Here is a 19,223-nt window from a genome sequence, read left to right as displayed (position 1 = left end):
TACTAAGGCATTAATGCTTTAGACCAATAATATATCAATTAATTGAAAATAATTGAACCCTCAGCTACTGATGAGAGGAAATATTTTAGAATTAAAAGGATTTGGGGGGAGGGGTATGCTTCTTGATGCCCCGGAACTCCTATAATCGAATTGCCCACCTAGAAAAAAGAATCTTTCTCTGGTATGTGTCTAGGAAAATAGAGTTTTGCTTTGGGACATACTTCCCTCTCTTCTTCCTTCTCCCCAGGAAAATGTTGTATATTTTAGGATCACATTGCTTCTCTTTGCTATGTTTTCTGGCTTTAAAGAGATTTCAATTGTAAAGTGTTCCCTCAAAGGAACAGAAAGAAGTACTCTCAATTCACAAAGTCATACGTTTAAAGATGGAAATCAGTAGGCAGGACTTCATCCCTGCAACAGGGTGGGGGCAGACCATAGCTCATAATTATCTACAATCCCAGGAGTAAAGGAACAACATGAAGACAGAAGACAACCTTGGTTCTCTTATCGCAGGATAAAAGTTTCTGTCGATATGAACCCAAATGGGACATAATGGCCATGACTCCTTTGTGCTGTGTTCCATGGTACCCAGAAGTGTGAACATTTGGTTTAGGAAAATCTTCATAGAAGAGAGAAAAACCTCTGGGGAGCACATGAACACACTGGCTACAGACTGTCCATCATAAGCATTCATTGAGAAAACTTCAAGAATGTGCACGAACGACAAGACTCAGATATGGTTGTCATACTAATAACTCCTAAAGAAATGTTTTTCCTGAACAGCATAAAATTCAAAACTAATCTCTTTTCTTTTTTCTTCTTTGGCTTCCAGAAAGCTCAGAAAGCTAAACCTCTAGTCCTAACTTCAGTAACAATCTAGGAAATTCAGGCATGCTTCTCCTTCCACACTTTCCCTGATATGTTCTTTGCATTTTCTAACTTTATTTTCTATGTCCCTATGTTATTATCTTTTTTTCCTGTTTTATTTTACTATGTTATATCTAACGAATTGCCCCAGTCTCTTTGTACCATCAAAACAAGGTATTCAAACATATATAAATCATTAACAACATAAACGCATAATAACAAAATTCTGCTAGTGTCTTGCTCTTCTGCTTCTTTAGAATGACTCAGATTAAACTCGGAAGCCTTGGTCAAATTAGCGATATTTTTGAAACAATAAAAACCAATTTTCTATATCCCATTGGTTGGTCTTAACAATAGAGAATATCCTAATGTTGCTAAGTCTAGTTGTGATTAAGACCCTATATAATGGAAAGGACATAAATGGCTTTTGTTCTCTTCCTTGATTATTTCAATCAGTATTCCAATATTTATATTCCAGTAACTATTTTTTAATTACTCCTAGAGAGACTCAATCTTTGACCCCTTCTATGCAGAAGTGACCAGACTGAGGATACAGAGATTGTTTTCTCATTATGTATTATAATTCAATATTTTATTACACATTATTATATTACATTATATGTGTTTACTATATTTAATAAAATGTATTTAGTTTAATATAATTAATATAACATTGTTAATATAATTTACTTAATATATGCAATATAATATATATTTTAAAATACACTAATAGAAAGATGGAATTCAGTTTCTAACAAATGTTTCTACTTTTCATTCTTTAGATTTCTTGATTTCCTGCCCGCCTTCCTCTCTCTCTTTTTAACTCCAAATCTTTTGTAAATAAAGCACAATGAGGGAGATACTTCTTATTTGTGAGCATGTTTTTTAGTTGACTATGTCCTCAGGGCAGTCACTAGACAAAAATATCTCATCGCCAAGAATGGTCAAGTTGCTGCCCAGAGCCAGGAAGACTGATATGGATTCACATGAGGAAATGTTGCCTGGGCAAGGACGAGAGCTAGAAATCCCCCTTTGTACTTGATCTAGCTTAGAGGCAGTGATGCTATGCCAAGAGCTGGCTCTGGAGTTGCATATACTTCCATGTGAACCTCACCTCAGCTACTTCCAAGGCATGCAAACTTGGATGAGCCCCATATGGAGCTTTAATTTCCCCATCTCTAAATGAGTATAATGCCTTTTAGGGCATAGAGCATATGCTCCACTAAATGCTGCCTTTAAAAATGCTCTAAACATCTGAACAATATGTTTTCAGAATGAAAGACTTAGAATTATGTTATCATTCACTGAATAAATGGTATCTGTGTATAAGCACTATACCAGCTGCCTGAGATATAGAAATGAAATGCCTGTCCTCAGGTAGCAAAAACTAATATAGACAAAGCCTTATAACTAACTGCTTATAGTACTTCTCATTAAATGGTCTAAGGTATTTAAGAGGTCAAGTAGAGATTTTGATGGTATTACAATTATTTTGCAGTCAGGAGGTATTATGACTAATTTTATGTGTCAACTCAACTGGCCACAGGGCGCCCAGATTAAACATTATTTCTGGGTGTGCTTGTGAGAGTGTTTCCAGAAGAGATTAACATTTGATTCAGTGAACTCAGAAGGTAGATTGCCCTCACCGAAATATGGGTGGGTATGATATAATCTATTGGGGGCAGGGGGCCTGAATAGAACAAAAGGCAGAGAAAGGAGGAATTCATCCCCATTTTGTGGTGGGTGTGTGTGTGTGTGTGCGCGCCAGTGATTGAGCTGGCATATTTCATCTCACCCCCTGTATATCAGTCAGCCTTTTTGGTCTCAGATCTTATGCCACAGACTGAATTACACACCAGCTTTCCTGGGTCTCCAATTTGCAGATGGAAAATCATGGGACTTCTCAACTTCCATAACTACATCAGCCAATTCCTCATAACAAATCTTCTATTAGCTCACTTTTTCTGGAGAACCTGACTAATACAGGAGGTCAGGAAAACTTAAATCTGGGAGTAACATAACTCCCGACAATCTCTCCCACATGGTTATTAAGTAGGATACCCAAGGCAAAGCAGGAACAAGAGTATCCTGCCATTGGTTGCTGTATTATTTGACTAATAGCCCTGATTAAAGACAGTGGAAGCTCCTGGATTAGGCTTTAAGTCCAAAAGGAACCTCCTAAGTACCACCCTCACCTAAGACTATCCCATTTGAGAATATTGAGATCATCATGCTCTGGGGTACCTGCATGAGAGAGAAGGATACGGCTGGAGTCTATTCACCCATCCATACACAGTATGAGAGTCAAAAAAAGGTTCCCAAAATTTAAGAGGAATCCCTGACTTAGTTTACCAATTCTGCAACATGATGTAAACAGGAAAAGGACAATGAGAAATCTTAGAACCTCGTACCCTGGTCTTGAAGATATACCCACTGATTGCACACAAACTAATAATTGTATGCAATCAGGGTGTCCAGATTTGAATAATCAGATTAAACTGTTTCTTTGGATGGGAGGTTGGGGACATGGAGAAAAGAATGCTAAGGAACAGGCGAGCACACGAGGAAAAGTAGCTAAAAGTCTTTCTTCCAATAAGATACAATGCTGGGATCATTAATTTTCCGCCTGCCTTGTTGCCTTGGAATTTTAAAATTTTACCATGAAGATATCTCCAGAGCTTGAAACATTTTGAGCCCCATTACATGACAACACTTGATTCTTAAAATCAATAACTACTAAAACCAGACTAAACATATGTAGTCCAGTGCACACTTTAATCTAGGCAAAGCCCTCGATGGTATCAGGAGTGGTGGCAGAACTGGTGGACCTAATCTTTGCTATCAGAAAGATTAAAGTCATTCTGTTATAACTGAAAAATACGTCCACAAGGAATTGTAAAATGCACTAAGTTTTAATGTTGGTGACTGTTAGGGAAAATTTATCAGAAGAGATCTCATCAGATGCCTTGCTGAAATAAATCAGGTGGCTTGCTGAAATCAGATACTTGCACAAAAGGTCTGTGGCATTACACTACCAAAGCAGGAAACAATATCAGTTGCATAGATTTTGGAGGCCAAGATGGTGAGAAGGGGCAGATTCTAGCTGCAGAAGAACAGCAAGAAACGAGATAACTATAATTTGGGGGTGGGGTGGAGATGGGAGAAGTAGATCAGGAACCTGAAAAGAGATGAGAAAAACATGAACACACTGTGACCAACACACTTATTCCTTCAGTAGGGTGGCCTAACTTTCCCAGCCAGGAGACCCTGAACCTGTTTCAAAGCATCCATGCAAGTTGCCAAGGACCCCAGTGACATGCTTTCCCTCCGCCAATGGATCCTCTTGGCCTCCATTGCTTGTTCTGTTTTCCAGCTGCTGAGAACCCAGAAGTGCCAAGTGCTGGTCATGCTGATGTAAATCCCTCACCTCCACCTTGATCAGTTTATCTACTCACACTACCAGCAGGTCCCTTTCTACCAAGGATGAATGAAGGTGTCTTTATTTTATTTATTTTTAGAAGATTAAAAAAAATATTTTTAATGTTTATTTATTTTTGAGAGAAAGGGAGACAGAATGTGAGCAGGTGAGGGGCAGAGAGAGAGGGAGACACAGAATCCAAAGCAGGCTCCAGGCTCTGAGTTGTCAGCACAGAGCCCAATTTGGGCTCGAACTCATGAACCCTGAGACCATGACCCAAACCGAAGTCTAGCGTTTAACTGACTGAGCCACCGAGGCACCCCTATTTTTAGATTTTAGCTAACCGGATAACTGTCTGTAGTCTACCATTAATATTGCTTTAATTCCTGATTATTTAAATATCCATGAATATAATGCATCCAATAATTTTGTTGAGTTCCATCCCTCCAATGACCATAGTCTTCATTCCCACCAATCATTCTATACTTTATTATTCCAGAATCTTCAATGAAACTCCTTTAAGAAAAAAAAAAAAAGGACTATGAATAATGTGAATAGTTGGGGGCCAATCTATTTATTATATATGAAAATTAATATATTTTAATTTTGAGCAGAATCCATTTTCTCCCTGATGAGAGATGTAAGCAAAGTGTAACTATTAACATCATGTCCACCACCCTTCTTTCTGCTCTCATTTTTGTTGGTTGTGTTAGTACATGCAATATCATATCAACATTTTAGTTGCACTAAGGGCTAGTCAGTAAGCATAATTAATTATCTTTCTACTGGCTGCACTTCACCACTTTACAGGTTTCTTAGAAGACGTTGACTTTTTCAGAAGAGATCTTGCGTTCATTATTCTGTAAGTTATTTCAGATTCTTAGCAGTGTGGCATAGTGGAAAACATGCAGTATCGTTAGCCAAACTACCTGGGTTCAAACCCAAGCTCTATCATTAATGAGATGTGAAATCCTGGACAAATGAAGTGAATAACTTGCCTCCATTTCCTCCACTGTAAAAGAGAGATATATTGAACCCCATTTCATGAGATAGTTGTGAGAATCTAATATGGCAACACCTGTAAAGCATGCAGGAAAGGGTTGAGCCCCGAGCAGGGACTCAGGGAATCCTAGCTGCAATTCTTAGCTTGCAGGAATGTCTTCATGCTTCATGCTTGAATGGTAACTTGGCTCATGTAATACTTTTAGTTTATTCTTTCTTTTATTTTCTTCATATCATTTTAGACAATGTCTCGGGGTTTTGTTGTTGTTGCTGTTGTTGTTGTTATTTTTGGTTTTGGTTTTGGGTTTCTTTGGTTCTCAATATAGCTAAACAAATTTTTCTTCCTTGATGGTGTCTTGTGTTTTCCCCTGGGTGTCTGAATTTTTTTTGCCTTCTAAGCCAGGAAGCTTAATAACTAGCCAGGAAGTGTGCTATACCAATCAAATTTTATTCATATTTTCTGGAATATTGTGGTAAATTTGCCTTGAAAAATCAGTTCTCCCTTTATCAGATATGTCATCTGCAAATATCTTCTCCCATTATGTATGCTGTCTCTTAGTTTTGTTTATTGTTTCCTTCCCTGTGCAGAAGTTTTTTATCTTGATGAAGTCCCAATAGTTCACGTTTGCTTTTGTTTCCCTTGCCTTCAGTGATGTGTCTAGTAAGAAGTTGCTATAGCTGAGGTCAAAGAGGTTCTGCCTGTGTTCTCCTCTAGGATTTTGATGGTTTCCTGTCTCATATTTAGGTCTTTCATCCATTGTGAATTTATTTTTGTGTATGGTGTAAGAAAGTGGTCCAGCTTCATTCTTCTGCATGTCACCGTCCAGTTTTTCCAACACTATTTATTAAAGAGACTTTTTTTTCCATTGGGTAGTCTTTCCTGCTTTGTCGAAGGTTAGTTGACCATATAGTTGTGGGCCCATTTCTGGGTTTTCTATTCTGTTCCATCGATCTATGTATCTGTTTTGTACCAGTGCCATATTGTCTTGATGACTACAGCTTTGTCATACAGCTTGAAATCCAGAATCATGATGCCTCCAGTTTAGTTTTTCTTTTTCAGAATTGCTTTGGTTATTTGGGATCTTTTGTGGTTCCATACAGATTATAGGATTGTTTGTTCTACCTCTGTGAAAAATGGTTCTGGTATTCTGATAGGAATTGCATTAAGTGTGTAGATTGCTTTGGGTTGTATAGACATTTTAACAATGTTTTTTCTTCCAACTCATGAGCACGGAATGCTTTTCCATTTCTTTGTAAGTATAAGTATTTTTTATAAGTATTCTATAGTTTTCCTCTTTTACCTCTTTAGTTGGGTTTATTCCTAGGTATCTTATTGCTTTTGGTGCAATTGTAAATGGGATTGATTCCTTGATTTATTTTTCTGCTGCTTCATTATTGGTGTATAAAAATGCAACAGATTTCTGCACATTGATTTTATAACCTGTGACTTTGTTGAATTCATGTACTAGTTCTAATAATTTTTTGGTGGAGTCTTTCAAGTTTTCTGAAAGACCTGATACATAGAGTATCATGTCTTCTGCAAATAGTGAATGTTTGACTTCTTCCTTGCCAATTTGGATGCGCTTTACTTCTTTTTGCTGTCTGATTGCTGAGGCTAAGACTTCCAGAACTATGTTAAATAGTAGTGGTGAGAATGGACATCCTTGTCTTGTTCCCAACTGTAGAGGAAAGACTTTGTTTTTCCGCATTGAGGATGATATTACCTGTGGGTCTTCCATATTTGGCCTTTATGAAGTTGAGGAATATTCCATCTATCCCTACTTTGTTGAGGGTTTTTATCAAGAATAGATGCTGTATTTTGTCAAATGTTTTTTTCTGCATCTATGGAGAGGATTATATGGTTCTTATCCTTTCTTTTATTAATGTGGTGTATTACATTGATTAATTGGCAAATATTGAACCAGTTCTTCAGCCCAGGAATAAATTCCACTTGATCATGCTGAATAATTCTTTTAATTAGCAAAGTGTCATCATCGAGGCAGCTGAGCTCCTGGAGGGAAGTCACTCTGCTGGTTTCAAGGACTTGTCAGTGGGCAGGCAGTAAAGGAATTTAATTTTTCATTTGCCTTAGTTTCCCAAATTACCATGGCAAGCACTTAAACCCCTTTCCTTTGCTCTTGGGTAGCTGGGAGTGTCCAAGGAATAGCACACAGATCCCACCTGGGGTGGGAGTGTGTTAGCTTGTGCTTTGCCTTCAGCCTGCCTTATGCTCTCTCATCATATTCCCCTGAACAACTTTTGACCCTTAAATCTTTAAGGTTGTTGAAGGTGGAAGGTCTCATCTGCTGTAGCTTCTTCCTGCTGAGTAGGGGAATAGAGTTGTCCCTACCTATATGGGTCAATACTGGTCAGTCAGGGAACTTATAGGGGAGATACAAAAGGCAGAGGCAGCTGGATCTAATGTGGGTAATGTGTATGAACCTCCTTGAGTAGAAAGGATCATCTATTGGCTTGAGGTTATCGCAGTGATGGAGTCTTGGTACCAGGCAGAGAGACATGGGAGAAAACAGCAAAACATAATTAGAATAACTAGAAAGATTAGCCCAAATAAAAGTCCTTTATTTTTATGTATAGTTAAGGTAAAGGTCCAATCTTATTCTTTTGCATATGAATATCCAGTTTTCCCAACGCTGTTGAAGAGATTATTCTTTCTTCCTTTTGTATTTTTGGCACCCTTGTCAAAAATTAGTTGACCATTATGTGTCTGTCTGTATGTCAATACCATAGCCTTTAGATTACGATAGTTTTGTAACATAATTTGAAATCGTGAAGTCCGTTTCTGGAAAGCTATCTTTTTTTGTGGGTGGATGAAGGCTGGAAAATACTACTCAATCATCTTGCTGGCTCAATATCTTCTTTCCTTGACCTCATGCTTTCTTTCTGTCTTTCTTTTCCCATACATATATATGCCATTTGTTTTTATTTTGGTCATAGTGAATTTTTGCAATGTCATCCATAGCCTCAAATTATTTTACATGATGCTTTAGGGACTTTTTCAGTAGTTTTAAGGCAGCAAGTCATGATGGAAGGAAAGCTTCATTGGGATCCTATGCAGGTCTGGCTGGACACCATACTTTTCTTTCCTTTCTAAGTTCTCATTACATGCTCCATACCAGGGCCGTCTCCACTTTGTTACTATTTCCATGCACTTCTGTAGCATCCATCATTCTCTGAACAATAGTCTGGAAATGGGAAAACCTTGATAGCACTTCCTTTTTCAACAGATATTCTGGGCTATTTTAAAGAGGCTGGTAATCTTTAAGATCCTTTCTTCCCTTTTATTAGACCTCCTAGTTGCCATATTATCTTCCCCCCAAACATGCACACACACACACACACACAGACACACACACACATTTACAAACTCTGAATATAGACTACAAACTACTTATTAGTACTCTTATAATTATTAGCTTAGTGTTTATCAAAATTATTTAAATGAAATGAGATGTATATAAACAATGGAAAACAAAGTTTATTAATTTTATAAATAATTTTAATAGCAAGCTACAGAATTTGATTAATTCAGACATGAATAGCTAACTTTAATTAAGAATTTATTTGGAGTAGCTCTGTTTAAGAGCTCATTTTACCCAAATGTTATTTTGTTTTGTTTATAAATTGGAATAAATACTTTTGCTGGTAAAGATAATTCATAAAAATATTGATTAATGCAACACTTACGAAGTAAACATCTTACATATTTTCTGCTGAATCACATTAGTTTTAAAATGTATTTTACAGTATTTTTAATGTATAATGTTGGTACAACATAAAACAACAAATAAAATTCAAATTTTATTTTCCTTCTAAATCAGAATAATTGGTTCTGTTTGTAAAATCCAAAGACAATTATTCAACTTACTTTTAACTAATTTTTAATATAAAATTTCGCCTTTAATCCATTAATCCCAGAAGAAATGAATATATCAATTTTATAAAATGACGAAAGAGGGCTGCCTGCGTGGCTCAGTTGGTTAAGTGTCTGACTTCGGCTCAGGTCATGATGCTGACAGCTCAGAGTTCAGATTCGGAGCCTGCTCCCTCTCTCTCTCTGCCCCCTCCCCCACTTGCGCTCTGTCTCTGTCTCTCTCTCTCTCAAAGATAAACACTTTAAAAAAAAGATGATTAAAGATGTATCAGAGATCGCTTGAAATGTACTTTGTTTTTCATTTGTCAAAAATTAATAATCCTGAGCATTTTAAACCAACTACTGATATTAGCAAGTAAATGCCATCATGCATTAAGTCACACTATCTCATCTGGAAAATCTTTTACTTTATAAGGAGTAAAAAGGAACTTATATTTTACTAATCAGAATTCAAAAAGAATTCTGGAACCCAACAATTGTTATCTTAGTGAGGTTCTAGTTAGTTATTTGGGGCCAACACCTTTAGTGCCCTGCCTAATAGCCATTCTCCATTTCTTTTGTTACTCACAGAATTCCACTTTTGTGTGAGATGGCAACATGTCTAGTTTAAAACAGATTTACAGAAGTCAGTGCCATTAAGCGAGCCACGTGTCATGCTTCTGGCCAATGAGATTTAAGGGGAAGTCATTGCGTGTGATTTCTTGCAAAGGTGGTGAGAAGGGCAGAGTCAGTTGACAGTTCCCCTTTGGTCTTGCCTTTTTGCCCCGTGCTCTTCTCGCAGATCATTGTCACAGTATACTGAGGTGCAGAAACTTGAGGTTACAGGCCACAGGCTAACCCCTGCTGGCCAGCAGAATGGAAGTAGCAGAAGTATCTACAATGGCAGACATGCTTGCCCTGGATGCCCACCTTCATGCTTTTGTTATTTGTGCAAAATAAACTGCTCTCTAGTCCAGCCCCTGCTAATCAAGTTTCTATTACCACATGTCAAGCACAGTCTTCACAGAAAATTTTCTCTCAGATTATTGATAATTTTCTCATTTATGATGTATCAGTACCATTCATATAAGCTTTCAAACAAAGTCTTATTACTTGCTCTGTTCCCACCTTTCAACATTTAGTTTTTCAGATATTATAATGGTCCCAGTGGAATTAATTCTAGCTGAAATAAATCTTGTTTTTAAAATAATTTTAAATAATCTTATTTTAGAACTTCAATTTGAAAAATGATTTGTGTGTTGTTCAATATGTAATGACGACTATAAATGGTACAAAGAACTGCTTTTCAAATCAACTGATCACACTTGCATTAGTATCTGATGATGCTTCTTTGTGGGGATAGAGGAGATGGGAAAGGCTAATGTAAAACTTACTCATTTATCCAGTGATCATTGCTTGATGACTGCAGCATTGTGGAGAGCCTGAGTGATGAGCAAAACATTCAGTGAAACACATTGGAGATTTAAAGAGTGTCATTTCGTAATCTTAACACTCTCTTGTCATAGGGGATGGTTTTTCTGACTCAAACACTTAAAAACATGGTTTGCTCCATGCCAAGAGACAGCTTGAGAAATGTTAGTTTCTCCAACAGTAATAGTGATTTGGACGTTCTCACTGCCTTAAATGTTTTTTGGAGAGAAACACTGCCCTACCCTACTTATCCTTACCCATGAAATTCTCTATAATATTAAAGGCAATTAATAATAAAAATCAATATATATGAAATTGTGCCCTTATAATATGGATTCAAAAAAGAACAGCAGTTAAATTCTGCACTGTGGTAACCTAGTAAATGTCTTTGAGGCATGACAAGAAGCAGTGTGATGGTGGTCGCATGCTTCCACCAAGGTCAAATGTGTTTTTAGCCTGGCCCTTAATGAGGACAATATTCTTCCTATGGCCAGATTATAGCCAAGAGCCTGTGCAGAACAACACAGAGACTTATGGGATCACAGATCCTGCAGATTCACCAGGAATATAAAGCTGTAGGACAACCGTAGCAAAGAGAGGATCCAGTGCTTTCTCGGGCTAACAGTTACTAATCTCGGGCTAGGGGCAGAATGAATCTCCCCTTCACAACATAATTAATACAGATATTGTTGCTTCAAAATTAAGCAGTTGTGGGCAGAGAATGAGAAGTGTTTTTACAGTTTTTAATTGCTCTGATCAGAGGAAGCAACAGTTCACTGTAAACTGGCATAACCCCTGAGAAATGCAAGGTAGACAGGGAGAAGCAATGGGATGATCTAGGCTGAACCAGAACAGAGATCATGCATTCTCAGCTATTCCTGAGTTAGAGGTTTCACCCAAGCCAAGAAGTAAGAAATTCAAACCAGCTCAAAATCCCATCGCATAGTGTTTTTCCTTATTCTATACAATTATTCATCTATTATTTTGAATTCAGTAAAATAAATGTGGTTCTCATTCTGTGGAGCAGTCATATCCCCAAAAAACCCCACAAATTCTTCCGTTGTTTTCTTCCAGTTTTTATAGAAAGATCCCATTCAGATATTGGATACTGACTCTTAAAATCGAGATCCTGATGTCCTCAATGGGAAAAACTAAGTGGAAGTGCTTTTAGGCATTTCCATCCACTAATCGTATTTATCTGAGTGAGCCACTTCTTACCGAAGGTTTTTTCATTCACATACTTTATTCTCATGGTCCACATGAGAATTCTGTGAAGTAAGTTCTCTCAATATATCTCTCCTTATACAGCAAAGACCCCGAGGCACAGAAACCAAATAGCCAAAGGCATCTAGAGCTTTCCATTACAGGAAACAAAAGAGGACTTAATGCCTTTATTGCCAAAAGCTTTTAGCAAATGGAGATGGGAGGAAACTTTTGATAAGAAAATCAGACCGTCTGAATCCTTGCAATGTGGCCAGATTTTTTACTTGCCTTAGCCAATGTCCAGGATTTATCCCTGAAAGCAACTTCAGAAACCATATCTTTCAAAAAAGTCACAGATTTCACTCCATCTGCTCCACCCGGAGTAGCTCCACTGAAAGCCTTTAATAAGAACATTGACAGATGGCATGCTCTGAGGCAGATAGATCATCAAACACACTTATCACAAGTACATTTAACTTGACTTCCTAAGGCAGTGATGCGTACTGATTTATTTGGAAATACGCCAAAGAATGAAAGAGGAGAAAATTTCCATTTTGGAGATCACAAGCAGACACTGTTGCAGAATTCCTTTCAATGTGAGTTTATCATGTTGTTTTCCTGTGATTGGATTTAGGTTATGAATTTTTAGCAGGCATAACAACTAAATGATGGTGTGTTACTTTCATTTTATTCTATAAGATTGTGCGCAGTTTTGGTTTGTGCCGTTACTAATGTTCTGTTATTTTTATCACTTGATTAAGGTGATACCACCAGGCCTCTCCTATATTCTTCTCCCTTCATAATTAGTAAGTATTTTGTAGAAAGTAATGTCATGTTGTTCCTTCAAACATTCAACCTATTTATACCTATAGTAGCTCACGGTTTCTAATTTTTACTCAATGGGCTCTAATTCTTTACTATTATTTTTTTATGTTGATTCTCAAATTGCCCCTTTGGGGTCATTGGTTTCTTCTGACTGAAGCTTTCAAACTGGTTTGGGGTTTTGTTTTGTTTTGTTTTTCCTTCTTGATGTATTTCCAACATTGCTGGCCCAACAAGTTATTCCAGGATCATCTAGTATTTTCCCAGCCCCATCCTGGAATCAGTCATTTCTCCAAGGATCTCTGGCTCCCATTCGTGAGAAGCTAAGATTTGGGCGTAAAGTGTGTGCACCTGAAATTTTATGCAAAGTCAAATTTACACAATGTAAAATACAAGTCTTATCTATGTAATTAACACACTGCTTGTAAACCTGAGGATCAAAGATAAGAACACCCAACTCTAGGAGTCATCTAATAGAGGACTATAAAGTAAATATGCTTATATTTCCTATCTCTTTCAAAAGATACAATCATAACTACTATTACGCAAGTATGGGGTGCCTGGGTGGCTCAGCTGGTTAAGTATCCAACTTCGGCATAGGTCATGACCTCATAGTTTGTGAGCGCGAGCCCCACATTGGGCTCTCTGCTGTCAGTGTGGAGTCTGCTTCCGAGCTTCCTCTCTTTCTGCCCCTCCCCTGCTTGTGCTCTCTCTGTCTCTCAAAAAATAAATAAACTTAAAAAAAAAAAAAAGCAAGTATAAATTCTTTACTGAATCATTGCTAGTGAAAATATACTTTGTCATTAATCCCCAGATTGCCAAATTTAATTTTCCTGCATATCAATCAATGCGTTAACTTCATTTTATTTGCCCTTTTGGAAATTTTATCATATACTAATTTTAATGCCAATTTTAGTAATTTCATGCTGAACTTTCTTCATCTACAGAACATGAGTCCTCCACGAATGTGTGTCAACATTTCTGAAGTATCATCATTAACAATAAATGTATATGATTATATAAACAGAAGGATGTATTGCAAAGGTAACATGTAAAATACAATATTCATACAGCCACATAGCATAATAAGAAACTGAAAATATTTACACGTATTTTGTCTCTTTTTAAAATAATACCGTAGCTTACAAGAAAATATGTCATTTGGAAAGGCAATGCTTCCTCTTTGCCAAGAAAATTTATTGTTGTATAGAGATTGGACAAATAATGTTCTGCTGAACCAAGAACCTTGAGTTGGTTTTGTTTGTAATGTTTCTATCTAGAGGAAATATAGTATTTCATTCTTTGATAGCACCTGTATGAGTCTGCTCAGGCTACCATAACAAAATACTACAGACTGAGTGGCTTAAACAACAGGAATTTATTTTCTCAGAGTTCTGGAGGCTGGAAGTTCAAGATAAAAGTGGCAGCAGAGTTGTCTGGTGAGGACTCTGTCCTTGGGTTCTCAGTGTGTGCTTGTATGACTCCTTCCATTTTCATGCATGGAGAGAGAGAGTACCCTGGTGTTGCTTCTCATAAGAACACCAATTCTATCACATCAAGGCCCCATCCTTACAACTTTAACCTTAATTTCCTCCTTCTAGGCTACATCTACAAATATGATCATGATGAAGGTTAGGGCTTTACTGTATGGATTTTGAGGGACATAATCCAGTCCATGGTAGCACTAATCACAATAACAACCATGTAGTTCACACTAAAATTCACAACTGTTTCAGTGCCAAATCAGTATATTTATTCATTTCAACGGACACCAAAGTGTACTGACTTATTGATGATCGTCATCATTTAAAAGATAAAATTTTGGTAATTAATTTATGTCTTGAACTTTCTAAATAGTCCCTCAATAGCCAATCTTTTTTCAAATATAAAATATTATGATTGCTGAAAGAACACATGCAAGTCATAAGCTAAATGGGTCAAATATTTACCAATTATCCAGACCTATGTGCAGATGCATACAAAAAGTGACAATCTGAATAACTATCTAAATTCAAGACTCACTACGTGATTGATGATTATTTTAGATCCTATATTCGGTCTTCCTGGCAGAGATCTCTTTTCCAACACTAAATACAAATAAGTCCAGTACTTTGATAGATATGAATATCCTGTGGAGGACAATTGAGTGGATGAAATAAATACTAGATATTTTGAGTAAAAAATATCTAAAAGACGGTATATTTTAAGTTTATTTATTTATTTTGAGAGAGAAAGAAAGAGAGAAAATGAGCAGGGAAAGGGGCAGAGAGAAAGGGAGAGAGAATCCTAAGCAGGCTCTGCACAGACATGGGGCTTGATCCCAGGGAAACGTGAGATCATGACCTAAGCCAAAATCAAGAGTCGGACTCTTAACTGACTGAGCCACCTAGGTGTCCCTAAAACACAGTATTAAATGTGAAAATTAAATAATATTCACACCAAAAATGAATGAGTTGATATTAGAAAACCTATTAGTAAACTTGACCAAGTTAATTTATAAAATCTTAAAAAATTATACCATTAACTTTTAAAACACACTTCAAATTCTATTTTGTTTACTGTTTAAACTCACTATACATATTTCCATGTACATGAACAGGAATATTGGAAAATAAAAGTGTGAGTCTGATAAAGAATATATATCTCAAATCAATCGCTAACTATTATTTGCAGTAAAATCTAAAACATATAATAATTATTATTGTTTTTAGTATTTCCACTTTTATAGAAGTTCTGACAGATCAGGGGCTCCTGGATGGCTCAGTTGGTTAAGTGTGGGTCATGATCTCACAGTTCGTGGGTTCGAGCCCCGCATCGGGCTCTATGCTAACAGCTCAGAGCCTGGAGCCTGCTTTGGTTTCTGTCTCCCTCTCTCTCTCTCTCTGCCCGTCCCCTGCTCATGCTTTCTCTCTTTCTCTCTCAAAAATAAACAAACATTAAAAAAATTTAAAAAAAGAAGTTCTGACAGGTCAGACAAATAAAATATATAACTATTGAAGGTAAATAAGACTAAATTATATCCTTTTGATGATATATATTTGTATGCAATAAATGTATATAATAAAATTTGTAAAAATTCATTGAAAATTATTATAAATAATAAGGTAATTGAGCAAAATATCTAGACACATATAAATATGCAAATGCAAAGAACAGTATTCGTGTAGGAGAGACATCTTAGCTGACCAGTCCTGACCAGCTGACAGGCTTTTGCTGCCTTTGGGAAGTGGCGAGTTCTTACAGCTGAGAACAGCTGCTCATCCAAGAACTACATTTCCCAGACTTCTTTGCATTAAGGCCAGATCAAATGCCTAGTTCTTGCTGGTAGAAAGTAGCAGAAGCATTGTGCTCTATATCTCTTCCAACAGCTCTTTAAAAACACAGTGCCAAACACATTTACTCATGACAATAAATAAAAATTGCAAAATAATATTTAGATCTGACCCATTTACAAACAGGAAAAAAAATACTTGGAAATAATTAATAAAAGGCTACTTTCAAAGGCTGGCCATATTGTTGGATATAAAATATTATTTTAAATATAGATGTTTTTCTAAAATTAGTTCATAATCTTAATATAATTCACACAAAAACATATTCACAAAAATTTTATGAATTATCTAGAAGAAAAACAAACAGGGGAACATAAATAAACTAATAAAGAATTATCTAACTAGATAAAATCAGCAGAATTCAATTAGCATAAAGCAATGAAACCAAATAGATAATTCAGAAACTAACTTTATTAACTATGAGAATTTTATTCAAATAAGAGCAGTACTGGAAATCACTGAAGAAAGGAAGGATTTCCAGTAAACATCACTGGATGTTCAGTAAACATCAGCTTGTGGGACCCAAGGAATGTAACAAAAATCCCCTACCCCTGGACAAGGAAAGCAAGACTAACTCCATTTTGTGCTACACCCACCATCTCGTGTATAACCCCCACATGACCTACTTATTGCTTAAGACACTCTCCCACCCTAGTCAAGCCGCTGAGCACACCCTTACTGGAAACCGGCTCATATAGGAATGCGGAACCCCTAACCGCCAAAGAATGTAAACCCCGCCTTTTGCCGGCCAAACTTGCGCCAATTCTGACCAGAGTGATAGGCTAGTTCAAACAGTTACTATAGGGTAAATTGTAATTCAATTGGCCACCTGCGTGTGGACTGACATGACTATGCAACTTTCTGTGTGTGTTACAATCTCATTGGCCACTTGCCCCCCAGAAAACTGCTACGCCTCTTAACCTAGGGCTCCAAGTCCCTGCTCCCCTGTGTCGGGTATACTTGGGCCCAAGCTCGAGCTTGCAAATAAACCCTCGTGCGTTTGCATCGGTATCGGCTCGTTGGTGGTCTCTCAGATTCGAAATCGGGGGCATTACAAGCTGATTGTCTATTTAGAGCACACCAAACAAAATAACAACTTAAATAATTCTTACATAATAAAAATTAACCAATTCACATAATATATAATTATTAATAAACATTTGAAAAACCTTTATCATGCTAGTAACGAAAAACAATGATACACCATTTACATGTAAAACTAGAGGGAAAGAGTTGATATACAACGTTTCTATGATGATATGTTGAAAGGTCTCTCTCATATAATTCGGATGGGAGAGAAATTTGATGCAGTACTTTGGGAAAGCAATTTGGAAAATTCATCCCAGGAGCTGTAAAAGCAGTCGAGAAGGAGTTTCATATTTGTTTTTCAAGTAAACTCTAAGATATTGTATCTTCCTCATCCATTTAGCCCCAAACTCCAAGCCCAGTGCCTGGAATACAACAGAGAATCAATTAGGGCTTGTTGAATTAAAGTCAATTGATTCTAAATGTGTTCTTTAGAAACAAACAGAGAAAAAAATAAAAGTACTTAGTGATCCCTCTTCTACAAAATGAGCCTTTCAAGCACATAAAATAGCTTTCATGATTCCATTAAGAATCTTTTTCTGGCGGGTCATTGGCCTTATGTTTCCAGACTCCATCCCCTTGGGAGCTCATCTCCAGATGTGGTGCTGTGTGCCAGGGCCATGCATGGAACAGGCCTCTGCTAGGATTTTCCTTGCCTTCAGCATTATACTACACTTAGTGAAGGTTAAGATCACGACCTAATCACTGCCCCCAGGCCCCATCTCCTAATACCATCACATTGGGTATTAGGATTTCAACATAAGAATTTTTGGAAAATACAAACATTCAGACAATAGCAATGGCTTATTCATCAATGCTTCATTAGATTCTTTTTTCTGAATAACTTAGTAGAAATCAAAATATTCTATCATGGATGTTGTTTCATCAGTCAGGTGATACAGAAATGGCAACATTGAGATGGTCCACTTGTATTCACTTCAACAGAAAAGAGTTGTAATGCACATTCTGAAGTGGGTTTCTAACTTGAATCTATTTATTTATTTATTTATTTATTTGTTTGTTTATTATATTGAGAGAGAGACAGAGACAGAGAGAGAGCAGGATGGGCAGAGACAGAGAGGAAAGAGAGAATTCCAAGCAGGCTCTCTGCCATCAGCACAGAGCCCTATGCAGGGGTCAATCTCATCAAATGAACCATGAGATCATAACCCGAGCCAAAATCAAGAGTCGGCTGCTTAACCGACTGAGCCACCCAGGTGCCCCTCTAACCTGAATTTATATCACAATAACCTAAACAATTTTTCTTAATGTGGTTTCCAGGAACTCATACCCAGAGCATTTTGATTCAGTAAATATGGAGTAGGGCTCAAGAATCTGCACTTGTACAAAAACTCCCCTCTCCCTAGATTTTTTCCTATATAATTGGTCCTCTGACCATACTTTTGAAAAATATTGGCAATTATATGTCATAAGGGGGGAGTACTGATTTTAATCAAGAGAAATATGATGCAGGCACCTAAGACATGCAGTGTCAACAACATTTATTGGGGACGTATCTTACACAGTGAAATAAAAATGAACAAATAATCTAACCAAAAAAATGCAAGTTTATATCATGTAGTAAGACAACACATTAACAGAATCAATAAAATAACATTTAGTGTATAAAAATAAAATGTATATAGTAAAATGATTTATGGTATAAAAATAAAATGATTTGCACATAAATGTTGGTTTAATAAACATTTATTGAATGCAAACACAGAATATAATAAATAACAGATAACAATTTACATAAAAATCACAAATGTTCAATAGTGAATTTGATTGTAATAAAAATTTCTGACCGTTTCCTAGGCATGTGATTTCTATTTTTCTGCACATGTGGATATGTCAACAACTGGTATCTTCATACATTTTTAAAAAATTATGAATAAGTTATGTACTGGTTTGGTGGTCCAGAGACATTCCCTGTGTATATATATATATATATATGTGAGTCTCTAAGGATCCTGTTTGACTACCAGGAATTTTCTGTGTATAAGAAAAAAATACATATAAAGTATAAATTTCTGAGGAGTAGTTTTTGTTGATGCCTTATTCACATAGTTGTTTCTATTCAGTCTTACCTTCATAATAACTTACAAAATAAAATACTTTTCATTTTTGTAATACTTCATGACTGAATCCCAGGATTAAATTTTTCTAAAATGCAAATCTGATGGTGTAA

General features: G+C 36.6%; 1 long non-coding RNA gene across 2 annotated transcripts in view; it reads right to left on the bottom strand.

Annotated features, from left to right (window-relative positions):
* Window positions 1-19,223, bottom strand: part of LOC128315128 (uncharacterized) — a 133,220-nt gene that overhangs the window by 100,982 nt on the left and 13,015 nt on the right. For both annotated transcript variants that reach the window (XR_008297575.1, XR_008297576.1), the window contains exon 2: window positions 14,637-14,743. This is a non-coding gene — a long non-coding RNA (uncharacterized LOC128315128). The remainder of the gene's footprint in view (window positions 1-14,636; window positions 14,744-19,223) is intronic.

Source organism: Acinonyx jubatus, chromosome C2, assembly GCF_027475565.1.
Source record: "Acinonyx jubatus isolate Ajub_Pintada_27869175 chromosome C2, VMU_Ajub_asm_v1.0, whole genome shotgun sequence".
NCBI classification, from domain to species: domain Eukaryota; kingdom Metazoa; phylum Chordata; class Mammalia; order Carnivora; family Felidae; genus Acinonyx; species Acinonyx jubatus.
The sequence above is the reverse complement of the archived record's forward strand: the minus strand, read 5'-3'. Positions and strand labels throughout refer to the sequence as shown.